This window comes from Oncorhynchus nerka, linkage group LG13 (genome assembly GCF_034236695.1).
Source record: "Oncorhynchus nerka isolate Pitt River linkage group LG13, Oner_Uvic_2.0, whole genome shotgun sequence".
NCBI lineage: Eukaryota > Metazoa > Chordata > Actinopteri > Salmoniformes > Salmonidae > Oncorhynchus > Oncorhynchus nerka.
Window position 1 is genome coordinate 45,591,882 of NC_088408.1, and position 10,060 is coordinate 45,601,941.

The 10,060-nt window shown below is 42.8% G+C and overlaps 1 long non-coding RNA gene across 1 annotated transcript; it reads left to right on the forward strand.

Annotated features, from left to right (window-relative positions):
- The first annotated feature begins 303 nt into the window (after positions 1 to 303).
- LOC135574701 (uncharacterized) lies at positions 304 to 6,530 on the forward strand. Its single transcript, XR_010465576.1, has 2 exons — positions 304 to 5,722; positions 5,812 to 6,530. It is a non-coding gene; the product is annotated as an uncharacterized LOC135574701 (long non-coding RNA).
- Positions 6,531 to 10,060: the final 3,530 nt, after the last annotated feature.

Genomic DNA, 10,060 nt, shown 5'->3' on the forward strand with positions numbered 1-10,060 from the left:
AAATCATACAATGTGATTTTCTGGATTTTTGTTTTAGATTCCGTCTCTCACAGTTGAAGTCTACCTATGATAAAAATGACAGACCTCTACATGCTTTGTAAGTTGGAAAACCAGCAAAATCGTCAGTGTGTCAAATACTTCTTCTCCCCACTGTAGATACATACCTACCGTAGAATGATAAATCATGCAATTATTATTCCCAAGCTAACCAAAAACATTTACCTATGAACGCCTGTTCTCGCCATTTTCAGTTGAATTAATCTAACTTTCTTTCATGGCAACTCATAAGCAGGCCATGTCCTATTTGTTTCATAGTCAATATATAATCATGTTTCATGACAGTGTAACGGTTAGCTTTTTTACAGAAGCATGAAAGAACAATATATCTGTCAGGGAATGCTATTCTGATGTCAGATGAAGAGTTAGACCAGAAAGTCAGGGCCATTAAGGCAAGGATGCCCCATGCAGGCTTTAGAATGGTCAGAAGAAGTCTCCACGCATTGGGCCATCGTGTACAAAGTCAGAGTTCAGGAGTCTTTGCAGCGTGTAGATAGAGGCAGGTATCATTTCCAGAATGATCCAGCTTCGTTGCATTGCTCAGCAAAAATACTCTGTTCCTGCTCCCCTGTCTCTCGTCCACATTGATACAAATCATTAATTGATAAGGTACTAAGATGTATAATGTCTCCATCAAATCTAAGAAGTTATTTAAACTTTTTTTATTCTTACTTATTTGTAGACACATGTTCAATGATCTATGAAATGGGAGTTTTTCTTCATCAACTGGTAATACATAAACAATGAAGCAGGTTAATAGGTTAAACATCTCACTTTTAATTCCAATGCTTTTTCTCAAGATACAACATTGTCATCTTTGGCGGTATAGATGGATTTTCAAGGAAGGTAAGTGTATTATTTTCTATACACATTGCATATTTCCCTTTACCTAATGAACAAGCACAATACCAGTCTGGTGTTAAGCGTAGGCTACCTCTTGTATAGATGTTCTATCTAGACACTGCGGCCAATAACAAAGCAGCAACTACTTTTGGATACTTTATGGATGGAGTCGGCAGAAACGGATGGCCTTCAAGGTAAATACTGATATAGTAGAATGAAAAAAAGGATTACTTGTACTTTACATATTCACCCTAACCACACATGTATTGTAACGTCTTGTGAGGAGTTACTTTCTGTATAGAAACCCTTGACATCCTCCTCATCAAACCTTGTAAGATTGCTTCCTGTGCTGTACTGACGTATCCACTAAATAACATCTGCTGCTTTAGATTGAACGGTCGTATCTCAGTTATTGTTTTCACATCTACAAAAAAATAAGCTATTTTCTTTACATTAGAGAGCGAGCTGATCAAGCTGTAGAAAATGTAGATATTTCCAGATGTTCACTGTCCGAAGAACAGGCTTTATTGCTGCTTAAAGTGTCCATAACCAGAGGTAATTAAACTGATCTGTGTTCTTTTTCTCTCTTCCTCTCTGCCTGTCTTGTTGTGCATGGAACCTGTCTCACATGCATTAATTTAAAAAACCTTAAGATGTCAGCTGATAATTTTCAGATTTAAACCACATAAACACAGGCATTTTCACTGGACTATCTGTTGCTGCCAAGTCATGATTTCCCTGGGGGTTAGCCTGGCAATAACCAAGTGGTGAGACACATAGCCCTCTATATTTAAATGTTTCAGGTACACTCAGATAGGTGTCTGCGTCACAAACAGTCAGGAACCACTCACAGCGGGACACACAACTTGAATTTCTATAACCTCGAACCCACCTCAGTGTTCACTATTCATGGAGGACCACAGAGATTAGGTTCCTCCCCCTTACAAAACATTATATTTCTCTCTGTTAGAGTGGAACGCTTATGGAGAGATGTTTGGAGTGCTGTGACATGTCAGTACTACAACTTGCTGCACAGTTTGGAGGAAGATGGCTACGTTGACCTGTCGAATTCTATTTTGTCGAATTCTATTTTCTACTTTTAAACTCGGACAAAACAGAGATGCTTGTTCTAGGTCCCAAGAAACAAAGATATCTTCTGTTGATTCTGACAATTGATCTTGATGGTTGTACAGTCGTCTCAAATATAACTGTGAAGGACCTCGGCGTTACTCTGGACCCTGATCTCTATTTTGACGAACATATCAAGACTGTTTCAAGGACAGCTTTTTTCCATCTACGTAACATTGCAAAAATTAGAAACTTTCTCTCCAAAAATTATGCAGAAAAATGAATCCATGCTTTTGTTACTTCTAGGTTAGACTACGGCAATGCTCTACTTTCCAGCTTCCCGGATAAAGCACTAAATTAACTTCAGTTAGTGCTAAATACGGCTGCTAGAATCCTGACTAGAACCCAAAAATTTGATCATATTACTCCAGTGCTAGCCTCCCTAATGTGGCTTCCTGTTAAGGCAAGGGCTGATTTCAAGGTTTTACTGCTAACCTACAAAGCATTACACAGACTTGCTCCTACCTATCTTTCCGATTTGGTCCTGCCGTACATACCTACACGTACGGTCACAAGACGCAGGCCTCCTAATTGTCCCTAGAATTTCTAAGCAAACAGCTGGAGGCAGGGCTTTCTCCTATAGAGCTCCATTTTTATGGAACGGTCTGCCTACCCATGTGAGAGACGCAGACTCGGTCTCAACCTTTAAGTCTTTACTGAGGACTCATCTCTTCAGTAGGTCCTGATTGAGTGTAGTCTGGCCCAGGAGTGTGAAGGTGAACGGAAAGGCTCTGGAGCAACGAACCACCCTTGCTGTCTCTGCCTGGGCGGTTTCCCTCTCTCCACTGAGATTCTCTGCCTCTAACCCTTTTACAGGGGCTGAGACAGGGGCTGGCTTACTGGTGCTCTTTCATGCCGTCACCTAGGAGGGGTGCGTCACTTGAGTGGGTTGAGTCACTAACGTGATCTTCCTGTCTGGGTTGGCGCCCCCCCTTGGGTTGTGCCGTGGCGGAGATCTTTGTGGGCTATGCTCGGCCTTGTCTCAGGATTGTCTCAGGATGGTAAGTTGGTGGTTGAACCTCTAGTGGTGTGGGGCCTGTGCTTTGGAAAAGTGGGTGGGGTTATATCTGCTTGTTTGGCCCCTGTCTCCTGACCCCTCCTGTCTCAGCCTCCAGTATTTATGCTGCAGTAGTTTATGTGTCGGGGCTAGGGTCAGTCTTATCTGGTGTCCTGTGTGAATTTAGGTATGCTCGCTCTAATTCTCTGTCTCTCTCTGAAGACCTGAGCCCTAGGACCATGCCTCAGGACTTTCTGGCCTGATCACTCCTTGCTGTCCCCAGTCCACCTGGCCATGCTGCTGCTCCAGTTTCAACTGTTCTGCCTGAGGCTATGGAACCCTGACCGGTTTACCGGACGTGCTACCTGTCCCAGACCTGCTGTTTTCAACTCTCTAGATGCAGAGGTCGACCGATTAATCGGAATGGCGGATTTAATTAGGGCCGATTTCAAGTTTTCATAACAATCGGTTATCGGAATTTTTGGACACCGATTTGCCAATTTCTTTCTTTCTTCTTCTTATTTTTTTCTACACCTTTATTTAACTAGGCAGTCAGTTAAGAACACATTCTTATTTTCAATGACGGCCTAGGAACGGTGGGTTAACTGCCTTGTTCAGGGGCAGAACGACAGGTTTTTACCTTGTCATTTAGTTTTTGCAACCTTTCCGTTACTAGACCAATGCTCTAACCACCTGCCTTACATTGCACTCCACGAGGAGCCTGCGTGGCAGGCTGACTACCTGTTACGAAAGGGCAGCAAGAAGCCATGGTAAGTTGCTAGCTAGCATTAAACTTATCTTATAAAAAACAATCAATCTTATCATAATCACTAGTTAACTACACATGGTTGATGATGTTACTAGTTTATCTAGCGTGTCCTGCGTTGCATATAATCGATGCGGTGCCTGTTAATTTCTCATCGAATCACAGGCTACTTCGACAAACGAGTGATGATTTAACAAACGCATTTGCGAAAAAAAGCACTGTCGTTGCACCAATGTACCTAACCATAAACATCAATGCCTTTCTATAAAATCAATACACAACTATATATTTTTAAACCTGCATATTTAGTTAATATTGCCTGCTAACATGAATTTCTTATAACTAGGGAAATTGTGTAATTTCTCTTGCGTTCCGTGCAAGCAGTCAGGGTATATGCAGCAGTTTGGGCCGCCTGGCTCGTTGCGAACTGGGTGAAGTCCATTTATTCCTAACAAAGGCCGTAATTAATTTGCCAGAATTGGACATAATTATGACATAACATTGAAGGTTGTGCAATGTAACAGCAATATTTAGACTTAGGGATGCCACCCGTTAGATAAAATATGAAACGATTCCGTATTTCACTGAAAGAATAAACATTTTGTTTTCGAAATGATAGTTTCCGTATTCGTATTTCTGTGTGTTATGTTATACTTAAGTCTATGATTTGATATTTGATAGAGCAGTCTGACTGAGCTATGGTAGGCAGCAGCAGGCTCATAAGCATTCATTCAAACAGCACTTTCATGCGTTTGCCAACAGCCCTAATTCTTCAAGCATTGCGCTGTTTATGACTTCAAGCCTGTCAACTCCCGACATTAGGCTGGTGTAACCGATGTGAAATGGCTAGCTAGTTAGCGGGTTGCGCGCTAATAGTGTTTCAAACGTCACTCGCTCTGAGACTTGTACTGGTTGTTCCCCTTCCTCTGCATAGGTAATGCCGCTTCGAGGGTGGCTGTTGTCGTTGTGTTCCTGGTTCGAGCCCAGGTAGGAGCGAGGAGAGGGACGGAAGCTCTACTGTTACACTGGCAATACTAAAGTGGCTATAAGAATAGTCAAAGTTATATGAAATACAAATGGTTTTGAGAGAAATAGTCCTATAATTCCTATAATAACTACAACCTAAAACCTCTTACCTGGGAATATTGAAGACTCATGTTAAAAGGAACCACCAGCTTTCATATGATCTCATGTTCTGAGCAAGGAACTTCAACGTTAGCTTTTTTTTTACATGGCACATATTGCACTTTTTACTTTCTTCTTCAACACTTTGTTTTTGCATTATTTAATCAAAAATTAACATGTTTCATTATTTATTTGAGGCTAAATTGATATTGTTGATGTATTATATTAAGTTAAAATAAATGCTCATTCAGTATTGTTGTAATTGTCATGATTACAAATAAATAAATAACAAATTGTCGTCAGATTAATCGGTATCGGCTTTTTTTGGTCCTCCAATAATCGGTGTCGGTATCTGCGTTGAAAAATCATAATCGGTCGACCTCTAATTTTAACATTTTGGTCATGTTCTGTTATAATCTCCAACCGGCACAGCCAGAAGAGGACTGGCCACACCTCATAGCCTGATTCCTCTCTAGGTTTCGCCCTAGGTTCTGGCCTTTCTAGGGAGTTTTTCCTAGCCACTGTGCTTCTACACCTGCATTGCTTGCTGTTTGGGGTTTTAGGCTGGGTTTCTGTACAGCACTTTGAAATATCAGCTGATGTAAGAAGGGCTATATAAATACATTTGATTTATCCACCTCTTCTGTGTGGGATATGTTTTCCTACCTCGTCTGCGGGCAGATCTGCAGCATTTCACAGAGAGTTGGAACAATCACCCTTTAAGTACAGAGGCGAACATGACACCTCACCAGCTGTGGCATATCGGAATGCTCCAAACACCCGTGTCTGAGCCAGACTATGCAGAGGTATGTGTCTGTGATATGTGAATGGCTTGACAGATCTTCCTTTAAATGTATCATCACTACTACAGATTTGTTTATTTTAAACATTCCAGATTCAGCAGGTGGATGACCTGCTTTATCAGGAGGCTAATCTGGAAACACTGACAATGGGGTCATTGTTGCTGACATCCCATGCCCCCTGTCTACTGAGAATCTTGCTGTGCTGCAACGTCAAGTGAACCCTACCACTGACTCCTCATCTTATTATTAAAGAGATGCTTTACATTGAAACACATATATAGATGTAGTAGTCCCAGAGTTAATGATCCAAGGTTGGTTTTGCATTTCACTTCCTGATGATTATGATGACTGACCGTGTTAGAATAAAAAAACAAAGCTTAATCACGCTCTCTCTCTACCCACCTGTCTCTCGTCTGCGGGTATGTTTTGATGTGAGAGAGGAAGCCAGTCCCGTCATCGCCACCTCACCCTCTCTTCAGATAACCATCGGGCAGACTGGGAGCCCAAGGCTGGTTAGGAGACACCGTTAGAGACACAATGTAATTGTGATGAACTGAGACAACATTAGCAGCACTGTAATTCATGAATCATATGCTGTCTTCCCCGCTCCTCTGTTTAACCTCTTTCCCTTTCTGTCTTCTACACCTCTCTCTCCCCATCTCGTCTTTCTTCCTCATTTTATAATGCACAACATATGTGCGTTGAAGTACAGATTGAACTTGTATTGATAATATATTGTCATAATTATAATGCATGTATTATGTATTTATAACACCTGGATAATCTACTTTCAATAAAGAGTTTAACATTCTCCACTGGTTGAAATGAAGTATCTCATTGAAATATTCTCAGATATCCTTAATATCGTTAATCTGAGTTTCCTCAGATTAATGCAGATGAAGGGAGTTAGATATGCTTGTTTCTAATCTATTGCATAGTTACAATGTGTAATCATTGTGACTAAGTAACTATGCGACAAGACAGCCTACAGGGAGGAGGTGAGGGCACTCGGAATGTGGTGTCAGGAAAATAACTTCTCACTCAACGTCAACAAAACAAAGGACATGATCGTGGATTTCAGGAAACAGCAGAGGGAGCACTACCCTATCCACATAGAATGGACAGTAGTGGAGAAGGTGGAAAGTTTTAAGTTCCTCGGTGTACACATCACAGACAAACTGAAATGGTCCACCCACACAGACAGTGTGGTGAAGAAGGCGCACCTCAGGAGGCTGAAGAAATTTGGCCTGTCACCTAAAACCCTGACAAACTTTTACAGATGCACAATTGAGAGCATCCTGTATCACCGCCTGGTACGGCAACTGCACCACCCTCAACCGCAAAACTCTCCAGAGGGTGGTGTGGTCAACACAACTCACCACCGGGGGCAAACTACCTGCCCTTCAGGACACCTACAGCACCTGATGTCACAGGAATGCTAAAACGATCATCAAGGACAACAAACATCCGAGCCACTGCCTGTTCACCATGCAGAAGGCGAGGTCAGTACAGGTGCATCAAAGCTGGGACCAAGAGACTGAAAAACAGCTTCTCACGGCCATCAGACTGCTAAACAGCCACCACTAACTCATAGAGGCTGCTGCCTACTGCCCACTTTAATATAGTTTACATGTCTTACATTACTCATCTCATATGCATATACGGTGTCTTATACCATCTATTGCACCTTGCCTATGCCGCTCAGCCATCACTCATCCATATATTTATGAACATATTCTCATTCCATCTCTTTAGGATGTGTGTGTATTAGGTAGTTGTTTTGGAATTGTTAGATTATTGTTAGATATTACTGCACTGTCGGAAATAGAAGCACAAGCATTTCGCTACACCTGCATTAACATCTGCTAATGAGACATGGCCACTAAAACACATGGCCACTAAATGGCCACTTAAACACATGCTTGCATTCATTTCCAACTTGGTCAGCTGTCATGTCCAATTAAAACCCTCTGTATATCCTATGACAAGCAGTCTAGGCCAATCACAACGTAGAGTGTATCCTCTGCATTTTGGTTTATAATTGTCCCCATAATAAAGGAACACCACCTCTAATAAGCAGCCATCAAATCGTATTAGTGCTCTTAGAATCTGGCCTGACCCCTTTTACCTCACACGACCCCTAATGACCTTACGTGACCACAGAGGAAGTCACTACTTCCTGTGCCCAGGGGCGCCATGGGGGGGGGGGCAGACCGGAGAGGATAGTGGGCAAATAAGTGGGAGTTGGATGTTGTCCCCGATCCATCCAGATTACCTCAGGATCATCTAATGAAGTGTGTGTGTGTCACTTCTGGAGGTCAACCCAGTGACAGCTGACGCTTTAACCCGGAAAACAACTCAGAACTGGACGCATCACTTCACCATTTTCGGCTTTTCAAAAGACAGATTGTTCCGTGACAGTCCGTTGATTCACAGCAGACACACACAGTCACCCTAAGTGAAGCCAGTCAGAAAAGCCTAAATCCACACAATCACCTTTTGTTCTTTGTTAGAGAGGGGGAGGGGAAAAAAACTGTGTTGCAACACGACGGGGGTTTCGAACCCTATATGTAAAGACTCATGGGAGATTACAGGGACGCTGCCTGTCGTTCGGCCTGAACAAGACCCCAGCTGTTTGACAGGAAGTCACCTTTGACACGGCCGGGTGAGCACCATCAGCGGCGGGCTAGATGGTAGTCTGGTTGGCTGGAAGTCCCTTGGAGGAGGAAAGTAAAAACTGACACTGAAAGTGTATGGGCGGCAAGAAAGCACACTGTGTCCTCTGAGTGTGGTTTGTGTGTGATAGAGAGAGTGTGTGTGTATGTGTGGTGGGGTGTGTGTGTGTGTGTGTGTGTGTGTGTGTGTGTGTGTGTGTGTGTGTGTGTGTGTGTGTGTGTGTGTGTGTTTGTGTGTGTGTGTGTGTGTATGTGTGTGGGGTGCACAGTGTATGCATGAGTGTGTGTGCACAGTGTGGTCGCTGGCCAAAATAATTCAGGTGAGACATTTTCAGTGAAGTCACACAGAGGGAGGAATCATGAGTTTGCAACGAGGTGTTTAATACTTTTTGGAGTATTTTGAATTCTGTTTTGATCGGGCAAGAAGGGAGATCAAACAACACACCTGAGAGAGAGGGTAAGAAATTGAGAAACTGTGTGATATTTTTGTTGTCCATAATATGTCAAGAACATTTCCAGCACAAAAGCCATTTGACAGAAAACCAGGACAAATGTCATAAACAACCTTTGAAGGGCATTTCTGACAGCGATTGAGAGACCGCAAGCACACAGCTGAATCAAATTACGCCTTCTTCTGACACTTATGCCTTTGATACAAACTTCAGATTCCCCCTACGCAAAGGCAGAGAGAGAGAGACAGGGAGAGACGGAGAGAGAGAGAGGGCAGAAAGAGAGAGGGCAAGAAAGAGGGCAGAGAGAGAGGGCAGAAAGAGAGAGACCGAGAGAGAACAAGTGAGGAGACAGAGAAAAGAGAGGGCAGAGAAAAGAGAGGAATAGAGAGTAAGGGAGAAAGATATATGTTGCAAAAGAATAAGGGCATGAAACAGACAGACACACAGAGGGAGAAGAGAGAGAATGAAATACACAGAGAGAAAGGGAGAGAGAGAGCACAACCTTGCCATGCCAAAGACGAACACTATACAGTAAGTCATTAGCATTGCAGATGCTAGCGATAGGAAGACTGAATAATAGCTCTCATGCATCCCAGGCTGAATCGCTCAATCCCAGCATTGTCCATTGAGTACGTGTGGGAATCTGAGAGAACTCAGAAAGCTCCCATTCTGGCGTTAATGGAATTCTGCTGTGAATGTGTGTGGGATTCAAGGCTTTTCCTCTTATCACAGCAAAATGTCAGCTCGAGGAAGTAGCGGTGTGGAAAGAGAAGAAAGCATACTTCTCAGGCTATGTCAGAGGCATACTTTACATTCATCTGGCAAAGGATTTCACACGATGGGCCATTTACATCTATTTATTTTCAGCTGGCAAGTGTTCAGCTGTTATGTAGCTTACTTTACTCACGCGTGCACAGACATGCGCACACAGTCATGCATAGCAACTCGGGAAGTTATTTCTATTGCAAACACACAGACAGATGCATGTGAAGACTGGTTTACTTACTGACTCACAAACACAATGACATATATTTAAGAAGTTGAGATGTTATTTCATTCATTACCAGGGATGTAGTACCACTTTAAAATAATGTATGAATTGATGGACTCGTGACTCAACCATTGGCAACTCAGACTTATACTCGACTCGGACATGAGCCACAGGGACTTGTGACTCGACTCTGACTCGAGAACATGGGCCTTGGGACTCAACC